General features: G+C 37.3%; 1 protein-coding gene and 1 long non-coding RNA gene across 3 annotated transcripts in view; one reads left to right on the plus strand and one right to left on the minus strand.

Moving 5' to 3' along the window:
• Positions 1-26,562, minus strand: part of LOC124269706 — a 95,080-nt gene that overhangs the window by 38,318 nt on the left and 30,200 nt on the right. The window lies entirely within an intron of this gene.
• Positions 22,004-22,230, plus strand: LOC124269710. The gene is made up of 2 exons (XR_006896584.1): positions 22,004-22,091; positions 22,177-22,230. It is a non-coding gene; the product is annotated as an uncharacterized LOC124269710 (long non-coding RNA).

Genomic DNA, 26,562 nt, shown 5'->3' on the forward strand with positions numbered 1-26,562 from the left:
AAGGTAAAGGTAACACACAACATGGGTTTGAAAGGTAACAAACTCGTAGAGGATAGATCTGGACAACATTTGTGATATATTAATATAGCCCGTGCTGAAATAGACAACCAACTGCTAACAAGACAGGAGGGTTGGGGCTGCTCGCTGAGTTATGAAAATAGTTAATTGAAGTTTGAAATAGTGAGAACTAACCTTTTCAAACGTAAGTATGCATTACGTTAATTTCGGTAATTGACAAAAATATTTGTCATAAAGTAGAGGTTAATGTTGGACTAGAGGTGACGATATTTATTATTGAATCCTACCACTAAGATTTAGTAAATTATACATGTATTTGAGTTGAATGTGGGAAATGGGTATTGTGAGATTTGTTTTAGTCTTATCATTTTCTATTTTCAAGGTAGAAGTACATTAGATTATATTCACATTCTCATGTCACGGTGATCATATGTACTACTACAGTAGGGTAAATCAGTGGAGAAATATGCATGATCCATAACAGTAAAGTACACAAGTAGAGATCTCTTTATAAGTAGCGTGTTTATGATACCATAACCTCAAAGTAAGCGTTTCGAGTTAGTGAGGACAAAACAACAAAAACGCACTTCTTGTGTGGGGGATGATGGAGAAGGGAACATCAGACAGCATTTTCGTGATATATAGACAAAACAATCTTGTCATAGATTATTATAAAAACCACAACACAAATTCTCCTTTTTTACCATATTGATCAGATCTCTAAGGCAAATGGCATTTGTGATAAACTATGGTCTAAGAGTGTCAATGCTCAATGTTAATAAAGATTGTTGGGCTGTAATTGGGAGGCGCCTCATGATGACCAATTGGGTTACTCAATCTTTATAATTATGAGAATGGTATTGGGTGTCATTTGATCCAATATGTACATTTAATCATTTTGGAGTTCTCCAATGATATAATATAAATGCCTTCAATTTATTACATAAGTGAGGCTGAGAGATGAACGACTCTTTATGATCATTTGCCTGTTTTTGATAAATTGGTTACTTGTGAAGGAGATAATGTTTATATATAACCATAATTAATTAATCCAGGATGAAATGTCACCTCTTTACGGTTGACAAAGTTTCTTAATATCATAACATTAGAAAAGTGGATGGTGTTTCATGGCTGTGAACATAGCAGGATGGCTTACCCCACAGATAAAAATTGTCAATTTTAATAGAAGAACACGATTTTATATGCTTATCACATGCTCTTATACAGTTTCTAGAACAATATTATATACCAACTTTATCACTTCAAATACGACTTTCTTGAATAGGTGAGTAAAGTTTTGATGTCGTTGTTCACATTTCCTATAACTGTCCTGGTGTTGTTGGTAGTGATGGATCCATGATGATCCAACAACAACTGAACAGTATGTTAATTGATGATCTGTAAATAATAGCTATTGGTATGTAGGTAACAAATCACCCTAGTCACACAAACTGAACTTAGACTAATCCTCATATTCAGTCTAGTGGCTTCCAGCACCTCCTCCATTGATATATATTTGTACAATGGCTTGTTAGAAACACAGAACTAACTCTCTAATTATGACTACTTAGGGAATAGTTGTATTTGTATTTGATGTCAAGTGTGTATATATTTATATATTATAATGCTTGTTCACCAATCCGATTTCATTTGATTTAAACATATTTATTTCTAAAGAAAGGAACCGGATTGGTAAACAAGCATAAGCTTATATGAATACCGCTCCGGGATACAATGGAAGGAAGAGTACACATGTCATGATGAATGTACAATGTGAATGATATATAAATGTTGCAAAAACGAGAAATAACGCCAATCATTGTTAAACAGTATATGTCATATGAAGAAATTGTTTTGGATCAAATCTGCCTGTTAAATTTATAAACAAGTGCACTGAAATTAAAAGTTCTTTGTTTACTATCAAGGAACAGCTTTGGTTTCCAAACAAAATTGATTTTAGGTCAAATCTTTAGTATAAAAATACATAATTTGACGTATATCGTTGTAAAGAAATAATGATCAGAATCTTCATAGTTGTGGCCACAAGAGGAAGATAATGTTGGAGATATAAATCTTTCATATTTGTGCGCATTAAGGTCACTACATTCAAGTCGGAGACGAGAATGTATGATTTGATAAAGTCTGCTACAGAAATTTAAGTAACAATGACTGTAGATATTAGAATCATTTAAAAGTACATTTTTGAATCTCGATGTTCAGCTGGTAATGAAATCCATAATTTAACAGTATCTGGAAGAAAGGACCTCGCATAATTTACAGATTTACAGTTTATAGTCTGAAGATTTGAAACACCGCGCAGATTATAACCAACGATATCTGATACTCTAGGCGGAACAAGGTTACTAAGGTAACTTGGCGTAGTGTTATAAACCATTTTGTAAAACATTGTCATTTTATGAAGGTACCTTCTACGACACAACGGGTGACAGTTAGTTTCTTTGTATATTTTATGATGGCTGGTACCACGAACAGCACCACACACGGTTCTTAGAGCATCAAGATTGAGCTTTTCAAGTATATCTGCTTGGATAGTACAATTATCCCATATATGACTGCTATAATAAAAAACTGGTAATATGAACTGTTTGTACATGGTTTCTAATCTTTTTCGGTTTAAACGATATTTGAGACTTCTTAGACAATTCACCATTGGTGCAACTTTTTTCAGCACAGTCGTTAATGTGTTCATTCCATGAGCAATCATGCTGAAGTATAAGACCTAAATGTTTATGGCCTTGTACGGAATTCATGACATTACAATTCATGGTTAGGTTCGGCATTGGAGTTGGTTGCAATTTACGAGTAAAGCATATTGACTCTGTCTTATTGGGATTAAAAGATACTTGCCATTTTCTGCCCATTCGGCAATTCGCTGTAAATCATTTCATGAATCGATATGTTTAAAAGCAAGAGAAAGTAACCTCGCGAACCTGCCATGTCCTTCATGCATTGGTTTGGGAAGCTCAATATATGTTTTCATACCAAAGTTCCTTGAAGAATACAACATGGAGTTCTTCATATAAATGATGCCGTCGTAATGCCGTATGTACCCCCACAATACCCCCAAACGTAACATGGGTCTTCAAGGAAATGCTATTTTTTGTAGTTTGTCTTAACGGGGTGTTTTCGCGAGTTTTAATTATGATCCTATCCCCGTTTAAAATAGCATAAAATCTCAACTGACAAAGCAGACAGCAAATAAGCCGTTTTAGATCACCAACAGAAAGTCCCTACCCATCAAATCAAATTTGACAAATGCGAAATCCTCTCCACCAAGAACCAGGACTTCACAAAAAGAAACTTTATGAAGCCATCGAAATCCGCCGTCATAAATCTTTGATCAATAAAGACCCAGGATACTACATACCACCGGCATATGAAGAACTATTCAAGCCATATACCCTATCAAAGCACCCTATCTGCTTGTTGTTACAACTTATTCCCCCTTGTTTATTGGCTTCACCACCAGTCCCATTTGTTGTAAACAGTCCCCAACTGGCCTCTCCCGATTATGTACCAGTTGTTATTCGATTGCATGCTGTTGTTAATGTTAATGTGTTGTTTGTCAAAACACACTAAACTGACGTCCCAAAAAAACTTTACAACTGTCAAACCTAAAAAAATGGAAAACTGAAAAAACACCAGGTGAAACAAATTTAATGTGAAATACATAGCCCAAACGCAACAATGTTGTATGCAGAATATGGTCACCGAAAATTGAAAAACACGTCGTCGAAGATTGAGATGGGCCCGAAATGTACGACTATGGCAGCGACCTAACTGGCAGAGAGTCGTCTTCACTGACGAGAGTCGATTCTTCTTATACAGGGCTGATGGTCGACAACGTGTGTATTGTGCAAGGGGTGAACGAACGGCAGCTTGTTGTGTTCAAGAGGTCGTTCCGTATGCTGGAGGTGGTGTTATGGTTTGCGGCGGGATTTGGGGACAAGAGAGGACGACATTGGTCATCGTAAACGGAAACTTGACAGCTCAGCGGTACATTGACCAGATTCTTCGCCCAACTGCCCTTCCATTTCTCCAACAGCAGCCACGTGGTGTCCTTTACCAGCATGATAACGCCAGGCCCCATGTAGACCGAATCGTCCAGAACTTCTTGGCAGCAAACAACGTCAACGTTTTGCCGTGGGCGGCACGTTCCCCAGACATGTCACCGATTGAACACCTCTGGGATGCCATGGATCGGCGTGTTCGACAGCGACCACAACCATCAGCCAACAGACAAGAGCTCATCCAGGCCCTTCAAGAAGAATGGCAACGTATACCACGTGACGTCATCAGACGACTAACTTTTTCTGTGCGTCGGAGGGTTCTTGCGTGTATTGAGGCACGGGGAGGCCACACACGTTAGTTATGGTCCGTGTTTTAGAACTTGGGGGATTTTCCGTGTGCTCTCGTTCCTGTGCAGTTTTTGAACATTCGATTTTGACCCCCCACCTCAATATGAGTTGCTGTGACAACATTATTAGACGGTGTATGATTGTCATTTCCAGTGTTCTTTACGTTGACATTGTGATCTTTTCAATAAATTTCTTTCATGCGTCTATCTTCTGTAGTTTTTCCTCCAGGTCGATTTCAATCTGTTGTAAAGGGTTTTTTGGACGTCAGTTTATGTAGGCACATAGGCACTATCAAACGATCCTAACAGTAGATGTCAACGTATGTAAGAATCAACAAGTTTTATGACGCTTCAGATTAGTAAAATACATAGGCATATTATTTATGTTTACCGAGATTTCGATTGTTCATAGAAGGAAGATTGATACTTGATGTGAATTACGTTTTTTAAATTCTATGTACTTTCCAATTCAGAATGGATGTTATTAGGTTGAAGCATATACAAAACGTTTATGAGCGTTCTGTTTACTATATTCAATTTAGCAAATCAACACGTATTCATTATTCATATTTATATGAAGAAGCTATTCTGTTGATGCTTTAAACGGTAACTTCGGTTCATTTTACTTCTGAAATTAATACTACATAATTATATCTCTCTGTAAAGTTATTCCAAAATATGAATAAAGTATGAAAGAAAAAATTAATACTATCTACAAATCCATGTTTCACCCTCTTACTGATGTTGTTCTAACCCGAATCAAGCATCATGTGACAGGCGTTCTGGATCATGGTAATGACAAGTCCTATGCCTATGTGTGGAACTCTGCACTGCCTGGAGACTGTAACGTTACCTGCACAGTCCTTCTTACAGTTCTCCAAAGGACAGCACAGGTGAGGAAAATATATCAAATATATCATGTTTGGTATATATTAGCCAAGAAAGATACAGATGTACACTTGTATTCATCAATGAAAATAAATCTGTCATCAATCAAAAGTAAACCATTCTGATCATTCTTTACATCATTCGAGACATTACACCCCTATCTGTCCATAATTGAAACGAACAAATCGAGCAATCAACGAAGGGTGATGAATTGAATACCTACACTCATTTCGAATTCAATGCAGACCTTGTGTCCAACTCATAGTTAATAATTCTTAAATACTCATTCATGATTAAGCAAGCCACGGCATCCATATTTGATAGCATGGCCTCATTGTAGTACGTTCTGTTATCACTCAACCGATGTAAAATTCAATGACACGTTTTTTTCATAGAGTAAAGGAGGGCTTCCAGAAGTGTTGTACCTACAAGGGGACAACAGCCCTAAGGATAACAAGAACGCCACAATGCTCTATTTCCTCGAATATCTCGTAAAGCTAAAATGATCAAGAAGGTAAGGCGTTATATTAATTGCAGTAAAGTAACATGTAATGTCTTCAATGAAGGGGCGGTGGGGTAGCCTAATGGTTAAAGCGTTGGCTCCTCACGCCGAAGACCCGGGTTCGAATCCCCACATGGGTACAATGTGTGAAGCCCATTTCTGGTGTCCCCCGCCGTGATGTTGCTGGAATATTGCTAAAAGCGGCGTAAAACCAAACTCAGTCAGTCAGTCAGACAGTCTTCAATGAAGCTCAGCTGACGGATAATGCATTTCAGAAATTCTGTCATCGTTAAGATGAATCATTATTCCTTTTAGGTAAACTGAACTTCCTCATGGTGGGTCATACGCATGAAGATATAGACCAGATGTTTTCAAAGTTTTCCCAGGCCCTCCACCACAAGTCCGCTCCAACTGTTGGCAAATTGTTCGAGGTTTTGAAATCTGCCTATCGGCCTGAGAACTCCCATTCAAAATTACTCCGGTCTTGGATTTCAGAGCCATGTTTTCATGATGCGATGCATTACAAGGACATTCCATCCCCCATGTTTTCTAGATCTACATAAAAGGCAGCCAGCTTACATTGGCCTACAAAGACTGGCCTCTACCTAATGAAATATACAGGGATATACCAATGAACCTGACAGGTATGAACCCGTACATCTGTCTGTTGTAAGGCCACTCTGTACTACCATCGATGTTTTTAGAAGAGGCATGAACAGAGATCTTCCAAAATGGAAACAATCAGCTCGCTTTAAGCCTTCTGAAATAGATGACTGGGAACGATACTTACAGTCACTGTCCACAACAGTTCATCCTGAAGTAGAATTCAAGGACTTTGAGGACTACAATGCTGCTGCAACAGAAGAAAAGAGATTACCTGAATATTTGTGTGCAACACTTCAGGAAAGTCAACGAAACATATCCTGGAAGTTCCAGGTTCGTGAATACATACTTTTATGTATAATATATGCACTGTATCTTTTCACTTTTAACATAATCTAGACTCATAACTTAATTCCTGTATTAACATGCATTTTTTGTGACTCATGTTGAGATTAAGTTCATGTGATGGGCTTTCATCCTTCCTCCATTCACTGAAACCCTACTGAACAAATGAGCTTTATGTGAACAAGCATGATGTGAAAATGATTCGATTCATTTGTTCAGTTGAGATACAGGGAATAGATGCATATTCGGCATATTCCCAGCCTCAACAAAACAGACATGTTTCTTCTTAGAATTCTAGCCGCCGCCATATAGCTGGAATATTGCTGACTGCGGCGTAAAACTAAACTCACTCTTAGAATTCTGAACAGTTCCACCAGGGTCTAATGTTTAAGTGAAACAGCCCTTGCTCCAATTTCGGATCCTAAAGACAAATTCGACATATTGCTTCCGACTTATATTCATGATGTTCTGTGTTTCTTGTTCAATTTCTTCCTGACAGATGTCAAAAGTGATTTTGATTTTGAATATTTCAGGTGTCTGTCCAAAGGAAGAGGAGGACACAATAGATGTTTTCTAAAATATCCCCACAAAAAAAGCCCTCAAACCTTCATGCCGCCATATAGCTGGAATATTGCTAAGTGCGGCGTAAAACTCAACTCACTCACTCGCTCAAAGCTTCATATGGGTCGCTTTGTGCTAAAGGTCTGTTGCGTAATTTTGTTTGTACATGCTTCCGCGCCATTTGTGAAAATACTGTGTATATAGATTTTGTAGGTGCCTTTGAACTCGTTGTTTCCAAGTTATTTATGTAAATAATATATTTATGTAAATGATATATTTCAAGACGATTGAGTCTGCATATCATTTTATTTGTAATATTGATTCTGCTCAAAGGTATTTATAATTAGTGTGTAAATAGATTTACTAAGGTATGTATGGAAGGGTATTAGTGCCATAGCCTAAATAGTTCCAACATCTTCGCAGATGATACTTTCATCTTCATATATGATACCCTCATGTACGCAGAAGATAATTTCATCTGCGTAGAAAATACGTTTTTTCTTCATATATGATATTATAATCGCCCGTGACTCAGACGGTGATATTGTTTTCTGTTTGAAATTTGAAGATTGAAATTAAAGGATTTCAGTTGTGAAAATACAAAAAAGGCCAAATGAAAATATACCATCAACATGTTCCAAAACGTCTAAATAAAATGGTGTGTATATGGAAGCCAGTCTGAGTAAACTAAGGCTCAGTATTATTCGTTACACTGCTATACACTGAGTCTAACGAACCTTAGTAGAAGGTCGCGTCAGCTAACCTTTGAGCGACCTATGACCGTCCAATCAAACGCGAGACGACCGATCGGATTTAACCAATCAGACAAAGGCTACTATTTTAGGGTTCGGCCGGACTTACAAAATGGTTTTGGGATTTTCTCATCCCCTGTCGCTGACACTGATCTCTCAACAAACGAAAACTCAAAAGGTTAGCTGACGCGACCTTCTACTGGGATTTGTTAGACTCAGTATAGCAGTGTAACGTATAATACTGAGCCTAAGTTGACTCAGACTGGCTTCCACATACACACCATTTTATTTAGACGTTTGGCAACATGTCAAATGCCCTCAGACATAAAGTGATCTCCAATATATGTGTATATGTTCCTGACACTTGTTTCATTAATAAATCACGTTCATCCTCAATGATTTATATTTTTCCATGAAATTTGATCGTAAGTATAATATGAGGCAATTCGAATCGGTTACCATAAAACCAAGAAAGAATTTTGTCAAGTGTTATGATAGTTATAGACTCACATAGATAGATGTTTTTCGCAAGCCACAAATTTGTGAAACAAGTTTTGCTCGCAAGTGCGTCAGACGGTTTCGCCCATTGTGGACTCAAATGTTTAGAAACACGCTTTCATTCATTTACAACCTCCACACCTGAAAAAAACATGAATTTTCAGCAAAAGTAGAAATTCTCGTCCATGGGCCAAATGTTTCTTCAACCATGGGAGAGATATCTTAATATCGCTCTACATTAGCCGAATTAAGCCACAATGAGTTAAATGTTGTGTCATGATACTTATAAACATTCATTTACAACCCCACAAAACGTGAATTCTGAGCGAAATTAAACATTCTCGCCCTTGTTCAGGGTCGTACCATAGATGGACCTCGGAGTCAAAGCCACAGGCATGGCGAAGACGATAGTAGAAGCAGCGTGCCATGCCATCATGTCGTTTAAGATATGCTGTTTGTGCCAAGGAAGGGCATCTGCTGACAAGGTGTTGGACAGTTTCTGTAAATTCATTGCATAATCGACATTTCATGCAAACATTTTCTTTAAGAATCACATTTAGGCGATTGCGAATGGGAAGTGACTGGTCCTGTCCCCTCAGTTTCACATTTAAGAGCAGCCGACTTCATCCAGGCAAAGGAGTCGATTGGATTGCTATTCTGCTCCATACACTGCATGTATACACGATGCAATGGTCTCTCAGAAATCCTCTCCACAAATGACCGACTCTGGGCAGTCTTGGTGAAGGACTGAATCTGGTTTACTCCCATCGCTGTACCGTCCAGCAGTACATCGCCATCAACAAAATCAGCCTCAAATTTCAGATTGTGTCCAACAACCTTGGCATGCTTAAAATAGCTGTTGAATTCCTTGCTTTCATCATGAGTCTTGACATGCATCACCAGGGGGTCATCCGATAAATAAATATGTGCAAAAGTACACAATAAAATTCTATCATGAAGTGCCTCCACATTAATCAAACCCTGACCTCCAGAATTGATTGGCATATATAAACGATATAAGAGAGGAACGAGGGTGGTGGGCTCTGTTATCAGACATGATACTTCTGGTCAGGCGGTGAAGATCCAATCAACTACTCCAAAGGAATAGGAAAGGACTGGCACAGCAAAAGTATTGGTGGCGTTGACCTTGTTTCGAGTATTTAGCTTTGAGCTCCAGGTTTTCTTTAAGCGAGTTATATATGTATCATTATTAGTTGCGTAAACAGTACAATTTACCACGTTTCCTGGCATTACCTTATTACTATTCAATGACACCTTGATCTCAGGAACACAAGTATGTGACATTGTGACAATGCATTATTATGATATTGTGTGGTCTTGTGCATAGAGCCCAGGTCGTAAATCAGCTGAAGTTAATCACTTTGGCCGCGGACAGTTCTTGGATGGGTGAACATGTTTGGCAGCTTGACGGCTGGGCCCGGTTGTTCAAAACTCGGTTATCTTTTAACCAGCCATTAAGTACATCTAACCGACTGTTACCTAATTACAGAGGGTTATCTTGTTGTTCAAAACTCTGTTAACTTTTAACAGGTTGTTAACGTGACGTTAAGTTAACACACCCAAGGACCGCCGCTAACGTTTTAACAGTGTGGTTAACTCGCAAATGCGTTCATGGCTAACACTGCTTTCATGATGCCAGTTCAGCAAAGAAAGGATAGGGTGTATCGTGGACTGGACTTCGATATTGGAAATTATTCTGACGAAGAGTTACATACGAAACTGTAACTATGCACATCATAGGAACTAAAATACATGTTGTACAAGTACATGATGCCTACGTTCATCTTTTAACACTTGTGTAAAGGTTTATATTTGCTTTACTACACTAAATGTGTGAATTTCTTCTGTAAATATTATTCAAACAAACACTGTTAAAGAATAAAACACGTACACCCTATACCCACGTATATGATATTGAACAAGGCTAAATGTAGATAATCAAATTAGTTTCATGAAAAAATATCCGAACGATTACATTATGATACTGAAAGTGTAATGGGCGGGATATGGTGATTGTGTATACTCTTATTCTACCGACCTTCACCTCAGAGAAATTGCCAAATACACTCCTACTTTAAGAAAGAGAAGAAGCCAGATATGCCGATTAATTCCGTTGTCGTTCTGCGTGATTTTACGTCAGTCTGCGTGATTTTGCGTCAGTCATGGCGTCACGCAGCACAGAAACTTGACAGTTTCGTCTAAACACATCACATTCCTGTATTGTATCTATTTTTAATTTCCTATTTCTTGCTACTATGTTCTTTCCATGCAAATGGGTGTCTGAAAATTTGAGAAAATGCTACACAGTGTAAAGTCTGAAATTTTCTTTGTTTACATTTCAAACAGGTGTTGTTTTTCGAGCACAGCATTTGTTTCCACCCCCAATATCTTTCGTTTAAGTTTATCTGGACACTTGGTATTGGTGACAAAGACCAGTTGTAATTAGATTCTAAAATGTATGAGGAATTCACTAGGGCTGGGACGAGTAGGAAAAAATGGAATCGAGTACCCGCATGTACTTACCCGAATCGGAATCGAGTACCCGGAAATGTAAGAAATACATTCGGGTCAACTTTATGAATATTCAATTACGATTTGACAGAGATTATTATAGTAAACTTCAAAAGGTGGTAATAAGACATTAAAACTGACTTCAAGCTATTTAAGTTACGTCTGTTTAACCAATATAGAGAGTAACACCATTATTTACATTCCTCGTTATAACAACGAACGTTTTGTTCCTGCTGCTACTGTAACTTAACTACTCACTGCTCATGCACAGATAAATTACACTCATTAAAACTATGCTCCATTAATCTGACAATACCAATGATGTAAAACCCAGTGAATTTCCGGTTAGAATATTGATCTTCAGTAACCCATGCTTGTCGTAAGAGGCGACTAACGGGATCGGGTGGTCAGACTCGCTGACTTGGTTGACACATGTCATCGGTTCCCAATTGCGCACACCGATACTCATGTTGTTGATCACTGGATTGTCTGGTCCAGACTCGATTATTTACAGACCGCCACCATAAAGCTGGAATATGGCTGAGTGCGGCGTAAAACTAAACTCACTCACTCACTCAATGATGTAAATGTGTGTTACGTCAAAAATGAAAAAGACAAGCTATTGTCTTCCCTATTCAAAGTTTGAAAGTCTATACTCCAAGAAATTATCCGATTTTGTTTTGATATGTCCGTCTGGCATCCCTTCCCACAGATGGATTTTAAATATATTTTTACTAATCATTTCAGCAATAGGCCTAATTCTTTTTCATTCTTCGAATGTTTTAATTGAAGCAAATCATCTTTTTAAAATGCTATATAAATTGACGAAAACTTTATTAGCATAAACATTGCTCTCGCAACTGATGTGTAGGAAAATAAACAAAACATTATTATGTATCTATTTCTGTTGTGAATGATATGCAGGCCTACTTCGTAGTCACTTTGATGAAATGTTATATTTGAATATGGAAACCTTTTTGTCACAGCGAACACAACACTATCTCTTGTCATATTACACGATAATATTTGGAATTTTTAACTTATGTTATAACAATATCTGAATGCTAATGTTATACACTGATAGGTTCATATAAGGAATACAATGGCACAACAGTATTTCGCTGCCGAATCGTTGCAGCGTTCTATAATACACTTATGAAATATAATACATGTTTTCCGTCCTTGAAGACATTGAAAAGAACTATCTATGCATTTTCTGTAGTCACTTGTGAACTGAACTAAATGGAGGTTCACCTGATTGATGAGTATCGAGGAAATTATGTTCATCTATAAATTAGACGCAGCTTCATGTTTTTCAAGACATCTTTCCGGAATATGCGTCTATGAAGGCGTTCAGATAATGACGATATTGTACAGTATTATTCATGTAACAGTATACTGTATTATTCATTATACAGTAAGGTCGGATAATAGATCGGTTTTATTCAGCAGTGTTGGCACAAAGGCCTCAAGTACAATTACAGTGTGATCTACTTGCACGTGGTGCTAGTAACATATTAAGTTTCTATTGGCATTGAATGCATATTTCAGATAAAAGCTAATGGTATTATTTTCAAAACATCTATATTGTTTGATGTTAAAAGATTTGGCAATGTTTGTTCATGCATTACAATTTTTGACAGACTTGGCAAATAATTAATAAATGATATTGATAGCATCTCAATGACTTGGCCATACAGTCATGACAAGTTAAGGCGTGAAAAGTGAGCGATAGGTGTTGTGGGAATGCAAAGATTCATTAAGACTGTAGCCGTCTAAGCGTAACTCCTGTTTGTAATATTTATACATTTGTTTATCCACGGACAACATGCTTCTAATATTAATATTATTTTCATGGATTCATCATATTTTATCTATGGCTGTGCTATAGTTTTTCAATTAAAATGTCTTTTCTGTTGTCGGAATTGAAGTAAGTCCCACACAGAGCTGGGATCATATGTCTAAAATATATATTATGCAAACGGCTGGAACCTTGTGTTCCAATACAAAACGTTCGTAGCGCTACTTTCGCATGCCCATGATAAACTATAGAGTTGGCCTCAACCATTGAATGGATTAAATTCTCTTCGTCAGCAGAGATATTTCGACTTCTCTTTGTCCTTGGGGTGCAGGCGACATTTTCCGTTTCCATTTTTGGTAAACCGGAAGAAAACAGAAAACGGAATTATGGGATATATGGAAGCTAAGTGACGTTAACCACGCTGTTAACTTTGACAGTGACGTTAGCTAACGGCATGGCTAACCATGTTTTGAACAACGCATTTAACGTTCGGATACCTAACGGCCGGTTAATCCTTAACGGCCGTTAGGTATCCGAACGTTAAATATGCGTTAAGATAACCGGCGGTTAACCGGCGGTTAAGATAACCGAGTATTGAACAACCGGGCCCTGAAAGTTACTAGGACTTCTGTCAGGCACACATGACACATGTGGTCACCTTAGGTAAACGAATTTGTTCAAAACTGCCTCTGTTCACCCAGCAGTGAATGGGTACTCGATGGGATAAGTCATATGCCTGACTATTAACCTTCTATCGCCTCACAGACAGCCTGGGTTATCCGGGGTTATAATGTACATTAAGTTGTTTGTGCTAACAGCATGACCTTGGGGCGTGGGGTTCTATGACATTTCTGGTGTCCCCCGCCGTGATATTGCTGGAATGTTGCTAAAAGCGGCGTAAAACTAAACTCACTCACTCCAGATGTATTATGCATCCAATCCACTGTTATTGTTATTGCGATTATAGCCACCGGGAACGTTATAAGTTGTAGTTGTACGTTTAAAAGATCGATTATATATTCAAAGTCGACTATTGTTTGATGAGTGAGTGAGTGAGTGAGTGAGTGAGTGAGTGGTTTTTCGCCACATTTTAGCAATATTCCAGCAATATAACGGCGGGGGACACCAGAAATGGGCTTCACACATTGTACCCATGTTCGGAATCGAACCCAGGTCTTCCGCGTGACGAGCGAACGCTTTAACCACTAGGCTACCCCACCGCCCCTATTGGTTGATGAAGATGACATAAGCTCTAAAGTACCAATACAATCTGCTATAAATATTTTAGCATTGATTAAATACTTGCTTCAGATCAATACAGCAGTCTCCTCTACGAGATTGCCAGGCGTGAGTTCCGACGCGACTGAACCAGAATGGTTAGGTTTCAGAGCTCTGGCTTTCTTTCGGTTTTGTTATGGACTTTCAGCACTGCGAATCAAGGCGGCAGGCTTCTGGAGGGATGGAACCAAGTTGCAACAAGGGTTTCAAACAGATTCCAATGTGACAATTTGTGTAGGCAGTTAAAAAGCTGTAGACTGGCGGTGTACAGTTACCAAGAACGTACATGTTTGGTCAAACATTCAACGGAACGTGTGACTCCAGGTGCCCAGGACTTATACTCGGTGGTAAGGATATTTCTAGATTAGATTTTTAGATTTTTTAGTGTTGAGCAGGGAAGTTTTCTTTGTTTGTTGTTTAACGCCGCACTCAGTAATATTCAAACTATATGGCTGCGGTCTGTAAATAATCGAGTCAGGACCAGACAATCCCGTTATCAAAATCATGAGCATCGATCTACGCAATTGGGATACGATGACGTGTGTCAACCAAGTCAGCGAGCCTGACCGCCCGATCCCGTCAGTCGTCTTATACGACAAAAATGGGTTCTGGAAGACCAAATCTAACCCGGATCTTAACGGGGCAGCAGGGAAGTACACAAATATGGCATTTGTCGGAGTAATGTAAAAATATGCTGCATTAAAGGCTTTTTTAATAAAATTCTGCATTGAACATGCGACTGGACCTCGGGGAAGTTGCGAATACTTCGTTAATAATCCTCCCAAAAGGTTTGCTATCGCGGTTGTTTTTTTTGCGAACTGCACAGAAAAACTACGAATATTTCGCCAATAATCAACAGGCTTGGAATCAAGAAGTTGCCAATAATTATCCATATTAATGTAAATATTTGTTTTATGGACATATATCGGAGTTTAACAGGACTCGTCAAAACACGGATTAGTCCATTGTGTGGAATAGGTAACAGGCAGTTGATTAACAGTGCAACAGACCGTAAACTATGTTGTTATAAGCTGTAGGGGTAGTGGCATGTAGGGGTAATGGAGGGTTACCGGCTAGCTATGTCATTACTCTTTATGTGAATGATTCTAATGAAACTCAAAATGGAATGCAGTTAGGTCAAAATACATTGTAGATAAATAAATACAAATATATAAACATGTTGTCCGTAAATATTTATTTTTTAAAGAAATTGCATTGTTCCTGTCTTTTTGAAATGCACCTCTATATGAACTTGCAAATAGACGTTTTCCCATGATTGTTAAGCTATGCTTCAAAAGACAAAGCGTGTACCTAGAACGCGATTTCCACAATCAAAGACAGTCAGGTCAGTAGGTGCAGTTACTTAACCCTTAGCTTGCTGAATTAATTTCAGCATAAGACGTTGTAAAGAGGGTGGGTGATTTCAAACAGTCGGTGTGTCATTAAATAGGGGACAACTAAAAAGATATTTCGCACATTAATACTAGATAGAAAAATGAACATTATTATCCAAAAATATCCTGATAACTTCAAACATACAGAAAGAAGTTAATGACAAGGCAAACATAAATAATCTTAATTATCCCGAATTTACCTGAATTACTTGACTGACAGTGGAATGCGTTTCATATAAGGAACCTGAATAAATCGTTAAATTAGTGCAAACCGATTTCAATATTCGTATTTCCGATATCTAATAATTATTTGACTTCAAATGCGTATATTTTTATAGGCAATTATCAGCGCGACGACACATTAAAAAAACATTTCTAAAAAAAATAATCGAAAACGTTCGCCGTAAACAAATCGTATTTTCAATGTCATCACATATTTTATTCAAATGGCATTATTACGTTTATACAATGTGTTATGTCATGAAAATTGCAGAATAAGATACGTGATTTATGAATATTCACGAATCCTGATTTCAAGTGTAATGGTCCATTATTTTCGACACAAGCCCACAGAAAACCAGCGTTATACCGTGTTACACGTAAGAAAAACAAACATGGCGCGCTTCGTCCAACCCGTACATAAAATATTTCTATTTTGATAAGAACAAAGCTTTCAGGACTTACATGTATAAGCCCTGGCGAAAGTTGAAGCATTTCCCATTCTACAAGTGTTTCAAGTATCATTTTCAGTTTAATAGGACCAGAGGGAAACGAAAATTTAGATCGCGAAATCTAACTTGTTTTCTGGTAAGTGCAAAGGTCACCGGATGTGATGTCACAGACAAGGGTTGTCTGGTAAAAATCTTTCGTTATTGAATACAAACAGTAAATTTGGAGATATTTCGTCTGGCAAACCCAAATTTAACACAAATCACTATTTAGAATGATTAATCATAGATCATAGGAAAAAAAACATTGTGTTTTTGACTATATAATTGGCATATCACGAAACCAGTTTGACCGTGTATACTCCCGTGACCCGGAAACAGTAGTCGATCAACACTCCACATGCAAGTTTCTCAGTATCTTTTATTTGAACATTTGTTGATATTAGGACCACCACTTTATTCTACACTGAATATGCACATAAGAAACATATAATTGTGAGGCATGTTGATGCTAGTTTGTTTGTTTTTTCACTTTGTTCTACGCAACAACGTTTACAAACATCGGCCTCAACAACAGGTGCGCGGAAATGGGCGTGAGACACAATTTGTGTTCAAAATAACATTCATGCTCTTCTTATTGTGACAAAATATGATGCATGATGCATATGTATTATATTATATACTAAACTATAGTATCCATTATATTTAACGTGAAATTAGGGATGATTTAATAAATTGTGTGTTCATATTACGTGTATGCCAAGGTTATAGTCTAACTTCAGAACTATTTGAATTACATATATGAATATATGCCATGAAGTAAAATGCTTGGTGAATACTGATGATATGTTTGTAATGCTTAATGTTTCACAGCTGGTTACAACTTTAAACATTTTCATATATTTTTATATGTTAAATATTAATATTATGATTAGTATTTTTCTCTCCCAAATGGTCATGGGTAAAGACACTAAGGATCTATCAATGCATTAGCAAAGTGTAAGTAATCAATTTTCAATTACTGTCTTTCAGTGATGTGGAAAACTAACAATTTTACATAATCTTTTAATACAACTATACCATAAAATATATGGATAGATATTTCATATTATTTTGTGTATTTTGTTTCTATACAATATCTTGCTAAAATATACCTGAAATACAGATGGGTGATGAACTATTTTTGTTTTCAACAGTACGTCTTTGTTTTGTGAAATATTTTCAATCACAACTAACTGGTGTCATTTATGCTGTTGCGGTAACAGTATATTTATCAGAAAATGTTATCATTTGATGAAAACAGAGACCACATACATGTATTAAATTATATAGTCCCTGATTAAAAAGTCAACAGGCCTCATATTCTGCTATAATTAACGTAAATAGAAATGATCTTACCTTAGTATCTTTTTCTGAGTTTTGGAGCAATGACATGATATGAAATTAGTCTACTGAACTTTCAAGGATTGTTGCTGTTTGCTGAAGTGTCTCATAGTGATATACTCCTATTACTATACTATGTAAAATTGCCTCTGCCATCATAAAACAAAAAAATGTCAAGAACAGTCTTCTTTGAATTAAAAAATGCCAAAACCTGAGCACTCTTTCATTTAGGGTCTGTATGTATTTGATATTTTCGTTGCCACATATATCTATCTATCTATCTATCTATCTATATATATCTATATCTATCTATATCTATATCTATATCTATATCTATATCTATATATGGCAATAACAAATCCAAATTAAATTCTCAATGAATTAGCTCCAAACTGGACAACAACAAAATCATTATTGCAGGGCTCGATTTTAGGAAAGGAAACCTATATGCCCCTGGTGCCACCCTACACGATTACCTTGAAGCCTCAGACAAAAACAGGTTGCACCTCCAGCTCAATATATAATTATCTATTACTTTTGGCTTTGATATTGCTGATTCACAGCTTCATTACAACAAAATTATTCTGGATCTGATATGACAATTTTATATTACTTCATAAAATTTCATGACATGAAAACAAGGGTAATTCTTTCAATCACTGTCGGTGTAATCAGTGCTCCAAGCCAGTTTGGGTCATCAGTCTGTTTCCCAGATGAAGTCTGGTTTTCAACAGCAAAATATGAACATTCACAGTGTGCAAGTAGGTATAAATATGAGGTTACATTTTGCAGTTTTAGATTGCACCAGTGCAAATTCTAAATGCTAAATCGAGCCATGCACTGGGTCACTTGACCAGTTTTGTCTTCTTCTTTTTTAAATGGACACACGTCAAACAGTGTGAAAAACTAGTGGGTAGAATTAAAACTTAAAGCTCTGCTTTTTGAAGCAACAGAATTATTTCAATTTCGCTCCTACTTGGAGAACAAAAGGTGTGCTGTTTAGCTGTTTTAATGTCTAAAATAAATACCGATTTTGAGTGAAATGCATTCACACCTGTAGACGACGACTATTTTTTATCCCGTCATTCCAATTTTTAAGAAATCCATTTACAGTATATCACAGTTTTACACTAGATCTGGTTTCATCCGTAACTGTGAAAGGTAAAAGAATTACATCTTCGATCATCAGAATTGTCCTTCATGTGACGATAGACACATATCAATATTATGTATATATTATGATGACATACTGACATTTCATAATATCTCCCAGTGTAAGAACAAGTCATTATTTGAAAATTATCGACAGCAAGACTTTGAATTTGTAAAAATAAAGATCTACGCACCGACGGCAATATTGAGGCGAAAAATATACAACAAAAGAAAGAAATGACAACTACAGTTGATAATAGCTAACAATAACCCATTGAAGGTGTTTAATAAGTTAATTCTACTATAAATTTTGGATTTTACTGAAATTTGAATCAATTTAGAAAATGTATCAATGGTCGTTTTCCAACGCGTGTGTATATTTTACCTCCATGGGTGCCATGCCGTCAGTGGTTCCGGTTTCATCAAGGGTGGGTACAATTACAAATATTGTGATTATTTTTCATAATCTGTATTATTTAGGTATTGAATCGTTTTCTTAGAATCTATATGAGTTCAGATTCTGATTATGAACGGGTATTTTCTAACATCCTTCGTGTCTTGTCACCTAAAAAACCCGCGAGTTTGGCCACGCCCTTACGCGTCACCCACGGCTGTCAACAATGGGTGTCGGAAGGCTTGTCAAACAAAAATCATTATAAACTCGATAAATATGATAATTGTTTTACAAAGACAATAACAGACACCGAATCAGACCATGTAATTAATTCCAGCGAAAATAATTTGGATCTATCAAAAGGATGGCACAATTTTTTCGGTATCACGATGCATGTGGAGTTGTTTGTTTACCGCCGTTGCCATGATCGTTCCTATTTCATACAATCGGTGATGTAACATTGAGATTGTTTTTGTTTATAACTAATTAAACCGAAAGTTACTATTTTTTCGAAAATATGAAACTTCAGTGTTTTCTCTTCACCAAAGAACAAAAGTATTGATCAAATTAGGAAAAAAATATTTCATTATGAAGAAAATATTAGACTGGGCACCACTCGACGTGATGTGCACGAAGTTAACAATGGCCGTTATTTGTGGCTGTGTGCGTAGAATTTGGCGAACAAATTTTTAATTCGCGGGCGTTTCGTTTTAAAGTATATAAACTAATTGAAGATTATATATTTAGAAAGCTGAGAATTAATGCATTCCATACATAATTCAAATGACACGTGAATCCGACTTGTTGAATAATTATTGCAAGTTTTATTTGGGGATGTCATTATGCAGCATTGAGAGGATTAAAGGGGCACCGATTTTTGACTTCCCGACAGTCTAGACTAACGCCTATAGGCTCTGAATATATATAATTTTGATTGTAACAATTGGAAAGCAGCCCCAGTGAGATGGGAGATTCAGAACCTGAGGAAATCTAGATCTGCATCATTTAGGGCTTTAAAATTGCAGGGAGGGCTTGGCAGTAGGGACAATAATGTGGTTCAGGGACTGTGAGACAGATTACCCGACAGTCTAACACTGTCACCTAGTGCTTGTTACCTGCCGTAAGACTGGCTGATGCAACGGAGTTGACAACAGTCTGTTTTACCGTCTATAATGACAACATAATATACATTTTTACACGCCTTTCTGAACACTGATAGGTGTACCAAAAGGTGCTTGTTAATTGACTTCTTATCCGAAACAACCAGGTAAAACGTGAGGTGGAATCCCATCAAATACCGTTATTAAGAAATATCGCTGTGTTATAGTCTGATTATATAATGTTTCTATTTCTGATCCGTGAGTTATACGATGACTGAGATTGTTTTGGATCCTATTTCTTTGATAAATAGGTCTGTTGACCTGTCGTGTTAAAATACGCATTATTGTAAGCCGTAAATAAATCCCTTTTTGATAAATTGTCTTAATGATAACAAACCATTTAGGTAAATGTGTATATACCATCTGTTACTTTAGTATACTAGTTACATACCACCGCCATATAGCTGGAATATTGCTGAGTGCGGCGTAAAACTAAACTCACTCACTCTCCTTTATAATGCAGCAAATACGTGCACATAACATTGATGTTCCATGCATATTCTGAAAACAGCAGCGACCATTCAGTTAACTTAATTGCGTACAATGCAAAAATTACAACTCTTTTTTTATGTTGGATGGTACAGACCTTTACAGGTTTATTTGTCGTCATCCACTTGCCCGTTTTCTTACAGGCATAAATAGTGATAACTTCTTTGGCATTTTAGAAGTTGGGAAGTACAATATAAACAGACTTTATGGATTACAACTTCTTTATTTCGTGAGAGCGACGTTTCGATACAGATCATTCCTGCTTTACAACAGTACAAGAATCTGTATCGAAACGCCCTTCTCATAATATAGAGAAGTTGTAAACCATAAAGTTGACAATGGTTCCCACTTGGCGTTTCTGGGGTTAATTACTTATACATTCAAGTTTGAATGAACGATTGAATGAATGAATGAATGAATGAATGAATTACGTGTCACCCTAAAATTACAACCATGACAGTATATCTTTCTAAATCTAAGGGACTGTATTCCAGCTCTCCATGGGGCTTCGATGGCTGTACGTAGAGCTGTACAACCAGTGTTAAAAATATATGTGCCAACAGAATCTTTTCTCTAGGATATTTTCTAAGAAGTAACCATATATGTAAACTGAATGTGTAACTGGTGAAAAACAAACATAACCCCATCTCATCTTCTGTTGGCACCAATTCATGCATAAGAAGGGTTTATAGCCTCTTTGGTCGCTGTACGTTTCTTCACAGTGCAATGTCTTTGGTATATTTTGTTTAATGTAGTTATACCCAGTCAGTGCTACCTTGTGATATATCTGTATTTGTGGTCCAATATATTTTGAGGTGGAATTTGGATTTGAAAATGAATGTCTAGAATGCTATTCAAAGTATGAAAGATTTTATGATTGAAAAGATGTGACATGTACTTTTTGAAATAATTATAATAATGCAAAAAATAGACATATTGACTACCTATACCTAAGATGCTCAAAAACATGGCAAAGTGAAACTGAATTAATTATCCTAACTAAGCAGTATTTCTTATATCTTGGATACGGTTTGAGATATTCCAGAACTGATCATCGGAAGATATTTGGTAACTGTTCTTCCCATTCCTTCAGATTTTTTCTTTGGCTTCATTTAAACAATGCTGTGACTTAGTACTTGCAACTTTTTGGCGAAACGTGCAGGTATCTTGTAGCTTGTCATCAAGCATCGTTGGAACCACTGGCACTTTTAATGAGATATTTTTTCAAAAGATACAGGGGAGGTCGACATATATGAAATAAGCAGGGGATGGGACTTAGTTGTAGATGCCTTGGGGTTATGGAACAACATCTTCAAGGAAAGTCCGTATAAAACAGGTTCAAACTGTCAAGAAACACAGTTTTCGTTCAAGTCACTGAAGTATTTTGGTTAGTTGGTTGAAAATACATCGTCACCAAGGAATAAGAAACACTTATAAAGGAAACACGTTGATATCTTCTCTGTTGTAATTGCCACATCCTACGCTGTAGTTGGTTGTTGTCGGGGTCGTTGTTGGTGGCGGTGGTGGTGTTCTATCACCTGAAAGCAAATAACGAAAAGTATACAGAGTCAATCTGACCAATATAACAACAATATATTATCGTAATGGTAGGATGGCCTTGTTGTTAAATCGTTCGCTTATCACGCCTACGTCTGGTTTGGATCCGTAAAATGTTCACATAGTGCTAGGCGCATTGTTGTCTTTGTTATTGTTGTTGTTGCTGTTGTTATTGTTGTTGTTGACTAACTAAATTACACTGTATCCATTCCCTTGTTTAAAAGTCTTGTTAAAGTCGAAATGCATTGTTTGCAGCACCCTCTGGTGTATGTACAACCCATGTTGCCACTTCGACGTTAGGATTTGTTGCGGGTATGTTTGTTTACCCTTTTGAATAGTCACTTAATGGTCATCCTTTGCCATCCTCTTCCCGACCGGGGGCCTCTGAAGATCCGGGGAGACATGGTGTTCGTCAGTTCCCTGGGGTGGATTCCTCGCTTTGGCCTGGGGCTTGTTCCCGGGGGGTCCGTACTTTTGTTTGATCTTCTCCATGGTCAGCCCGTCCAGATTCGGGAGCTTATTCTGCTTGACCACAGTGTCCGGTTGTCTGGTTGGCTTTTCCAGACTGTTCCGTATGTTATTAATGGAGAGTTGCGGAACACCCTCAGCGTTTTTAGAGAAGGGCAGCAACTCTGGGACATGGTTGACATTTTTAACAGCGTTCTCACTGCCGGAACTCCTGGAGTATCGAATGCCGTCTGGGAGTTTGAACTCGGCCTTAGTTCTAAGACCCCGGGGCGGGAACTCACCCAAACGAGGATCTACACCTTCGCGGGGGACTGAGGAAGATCACTACCAGCATGCTGCCCGAAATATCAAGATCAGTTGTATAGAAAATAGTATATTTGGCCAGTGAGTGCGTGAGGTACACAACTGACACCAACACTTCACTAACAGCTTGAATGTCAGTTAACGTTTGGTTTTTAAACAAAAGTTATCACGAGCAATTCAACATCAGTTATTCCTGTAATAAACACAGAATCGATTCAAAAAAAAAAAAAAATACAAGGTAAAATTTATTATGTAGCCTATAATAATGCAGGGCCTCAATAGGCCAAAGAGACACGTTGTAAAACTGTAAAATATACATAATTTCAGAGAGGTACGATAACGGTTCTGTAATATAGATACATAAAATGATAAATATATTAAATAAAATAATGACTTGTTTGAACTAGTTGAAATATGCTTATAACATTTGCGACCATAAAACATAATAAAATACAATAAAATTGATGTATTATGTAATATACACGCGAATGCGCGGAGAAATGAAGAGCTGAGGTTGTAAAACATCGTTTAAAGGATTAACCGATAAATCGCTGTTTGATTACTTGGACAGCTGATTTGTCAAATTTGTTTACTAAAGCAGACTGAATACACCCAAATCTTTAAAAAAAACGTCGGCATTTATACCTACAGATAATCTCATTTACTGATTAAACTGACGATAGGAGGAGGATGAAGGAGCAAGAATTAGCTCTGAAACGTCGTATAAAGAATAAAATGAAGTTGTTATTTATAAAAAAAACATGTCATGTATTCATGACGATAAAGTTGTTACTGGATTTCAGTGGCGCTATCTCTTCTGAAAACATGACACGAGACAATTTCCCCAGTGTCAATCACTGACGTCATAGACCACTTAAACATTCTTGCACTGGGTGTTTCTCGTCAACGCTTATCTTTGCTTTTAAAAGTTACAATTTACATTTATATTTCATTAGTTCATCCTCTTTTCGAAGAATATACAGGTATTTATTTTTTACTTATCTATAAGTTACTGTACAGCCTTTTATTCACTGACTAACTGAGTGTTTTTGTCAGTTAATTTATTACAAACCCAAACACACGAATTGATTTTCGTGAGTGTAAGGATACGTTGGCAAGTTAATCACTAAACAACTATAAATTATTCATTGTGAACTAACTATGTAGGTGAAATACGCGTGCGAGGTATTTACATACATGGAATGACAAATCCCCAGACAGGTTCACTCTCATCAATATGAATCTTGTTAGTTGGATACAACTGACGTGATTTGTGTTTGAAAAGCATTCTTTTCGCAGATGGTAATTCATCCTTTTCATCAGTCAAACAACTTCGATGTGTCGAACGCACAGTTGTCTGGAAGTAAATATCTAGTCCCTGCGTAATTCTTATTAATCATCATTTTGCTGTTGTGTCAAACTTCGAATGACTCGAAGTATGTACGTAGATATGTTCATCATCGACATAACGGTGTTTGACTCTGCATATAATTTTTACAAAATTGAGGGTTTATGAACAGCTTTAAACATACACATTCTTATTAACCATCATTTTGCGGTTGTTGAAAAACAAACATTTAAGGTTTTACAACACTTGATGTAGGTTGTTGATGCGGGTATGGGTGGATGTAATGTACACCGAATGGTGCTACCTTGTACGTCCTGAGACGTATGTAATCGTACGATCAAATATACCAAAGTGTTGTTAAATGCACCAAAGTGTTGTTAAATGCACTAAAGTGACAACCCTTTCATTGACATTTTAAGAAACCTGACATAAATAAATGAAAACGCTGAAATGTTTTTTCCTTGAACAATGCCAATTGTACTTCTTAAATTAAAGGGGCGGTGGGGTAGCCTAGTGGTTAAAGCGTTGGCTCGTCACGCCGAAGACCCGGGTTCGATTCCCCAAATGGGCACAATGTGTTAAGCCCATTTCTGGTGTCCCCCGCCGTGATATTGCTGGAATATTGCTAAAAGCGGCGTAAAACTAAACTCAGTCAGTCCGTCAGTCTTAAATTTAAATCCGGACGCTTCTGGTGCGATGTAATGATGCCTTGACCATGGGCTGTGAAAGCTAAATAGATGGGAGATCACTCAAGGCAATAACCGTCACCCCATTAAGTGTAATCTATATAATGTCAAAGATTCCCACAACTACTTCATGCATAAAAGTTGATACTTTCTAGTCCAAATGATTCTGAACAACATGAATTATTAACATTCTTGAAAAATTTGCTTAAGTAACAACCCACTGATGTTTCCACAGTCACGCACTACTGAATCTGCTTCTGAAGATAGTCGAAAGCGCAAGTCGATGGCTATGGCGCTGGTGTTATATATTTAAGGCATTTTACCGGTTGACACTGGCAATTTTTAAATAAATGTTTTTTTGGATAAAACCTACAAATAGGTTGTGACTGTTACAGTCCAACATGCACCATGCCACATAAAATTTGCAGCTGATGGAATGTACCCCAAGCCGCAAACGCAATGCCTTATAGAAAGTGGTCAAATGTTACAAATAATATATTACGGATAAATATTCTTGGTAAAGTTCCAACTCTTACTACTTTCCTATCCCCTTTCCAAACGTCATCCTTATTTCATTGCTTTCGTCCATGTAGACATTGACAACTTAAACTTGTCAGAGGGGTATAAAAAGGTCTATAGAATGGTTTTGTGCTTGTGAAACTGACTGACTGACTGAGTTTGGATTTACGCCGCTTTTAGCAATATTCCAGCCATCCGAAATGGTTCACACATTGTGCCCATGGATTTGACGAGCCAACGCTTTTCAACTTGAAGGCTACCCCACCGCCCTTGTGATATGATGCCTCATTCCGACAGTGGGGTAAAATCCCAGATGGGACTCAGCCGAAAAGTTTTGTTTATTTTGTTTGTTGTTTAACGCGTGCTTAGCATTGTTCTGGTTATATGGTTGTAAACAATGGAGCCTGGATCAGACAATCCAGTGATCAACAGCATAAGCATCGATCTACGCAGTTTGGATACAATGACATTTGTCAACCAAGTCAGCGAGCCTGACCACCCAATCCCGTTAGTTGCCTCCTACGACAAGCATGGATTGCTTAAGACCCATTTTAACCTGGATCGTCACTGGTTCCCCAAAATACTACTAGAACTTGTACTTTAACTCATGTGTAATCCCAAATATGTCATTGGTTGCATTGCCCATACGGCGTAAAACTAAACTAGTCAACTCATGGGCGGATGAAAGGCAGGATCCGCTGTATGTTGTTTTACATCCGATGTTCGTGCCGAACCGAGCTGTGCTTGTTGTGCTAGTTGTGCTAGTTGTGCTAGTACTTTACTCACGTACTATAAATCACATAGTGATCACAAGTTTATAAAGATCTCCGCCAAACCAACAAGAGACCACCGAATAATCTATAGGTGGACTTCATCTACAGTTTG

The sequence above is a fragment of the Haliotis rubra genome, unplaced genomic scaffold, assembly GCF_003918875.1.
Source record: "Haliotis rubra isolate DU_JTF1 unplaced genomic scaffold, ASM391887v1 Scf1469, whole genome shotgun sequence".
Lineage (NCBI taxonomy): Eukaryota > Metazoa > Mollusca > Gastropoda > Lepetellida > Haliotidae > Haliotis > Haliotis rubra.